At 41.7% G+C, this 1207-nt stretch overlaps 1 pseudogene; it reads right to left on the bottom strand.

Annotated features, from left to right (window-relative positions):
- The window catches only part of LOC103583745, a 5243-nt pseudogene extending 4396 nt beyond the window's left edge, over nucleotides 1–847 (bottom strand).
- Between the last annotated feature and the right edge of the window lie 360 nt (nucleotides 848–1207).

Below are 1207 nucleotides of genomic sequence, written 5' to 3'. Positions count from 1 at the left end.
ATTTCTTATTCCTCACCTTAACTCCTTTCCTGGGCACTAGCTTATAGTCCTGTTCAACCTTTTTCTTTGCTTCTAAGTAGAGATTGTGCCCTCCAGGAACAGAGAAAGTGCCTCTTGAAATGCTTTCCATCAGGGATTCTGATAGCTGCTCAAGCTCAGCCTGGCAATATGTGACAGATGCCTCTTCATTCTGCAGCAAGTAATCTTCCTTTTATTCCTCTATGATGTCCTACCAGACAAATGTAGATATATAAAAGAAGCTGTTAGAAGTAAGGACCAACTGTGATCTCTTTGTAGAAATAGTCTGATGGCCTCAGAGTGGACTGGGACATGGAAAATAGACCAGGAGTCAGGAGACTTGATGTAGTCTCACTTCTCACCAATTTCCTGTGTAATCTTAGAAAGTCCCTTAGTTTCTTTGGGGCCAGGCTCATTCTNATGGCCATCTTTTAGATAAATGGTGAACTATCACCCTGTGGAACCCTGTCACTCACAAGAAGGACAGGAATCAGAAGGAGAACAGCTAAAATGAGTACCACAAGCTTGTTCTGGAACTCCTGGTTTTCATCCTTGAAGGAGAACTTCATGAAGACTGAAATGGCCTCCCTCTCACAGGCCGCGTGCACGTCCAACAGCTCCTGCAGCGTGTCTGTGGGGAGCCTCACGCGCTGGGCCATCTGCTCACTGTAGTGGTCGGCTGCCTTTTGCACGGCCACTGCGTTCTCACGCTGGGCCAGAGTTGTCACCGCATTCTCCAAACAAGGTACTGATCCACTGTTAATTGCATTCACATAGGTCTCCACCAGAGCCCCCAGCCCTGAATGAGCCAAGTAATTTAGCAATAAATATCAAGTTACCATTTTCCCACCAACAGGGTTTAAAAAACAGCATACTAAAAATCACCAAAACTTTATGTAGCATAAAATTTTCCTTTTTTAAAAAAAGTCCGTATTCTTTCTAGCAACACTATTGTTTTTCAAAAAGTACTCATTTATTCTTTAATGCTTTTCATTCATATATTACTATATAAAATACTGGTAACCAACCATAAGATCTGGGGTTTCTGATAAACAATTTTTCGTACCAACTAAAAAAGATGTAGATAAGACAGGCAAAAGCAAATTACATAAACGAGACCGAATGCACAGTCTGTGGAGCCCAGTCCCAAATGAAAATGCAAATTTCCAAGTAAAATTAAAAATCATCA

The sequence above is a fragment of the Galeopterus variegatus genome, unplaced genomic scaffold, assembly GCF_000696425.1.
Source record: "Galeopterus variegatus unplaced genomic scaffold, G_variegatus-3.0.2 Scaffold27551, whole genome shotgun sequence".
NCBI lineage: Eukaryota > Metazoa > Chordata > Mammalia > Dermoptera > Cynocephalidae > Galeopterus > Galeopterus variegatus.
The sequence above is the reverse complement of the archived record's forward strand: the minus strand, read 5'-3'. Positions and strand labels throughout refer to the sequence as shown.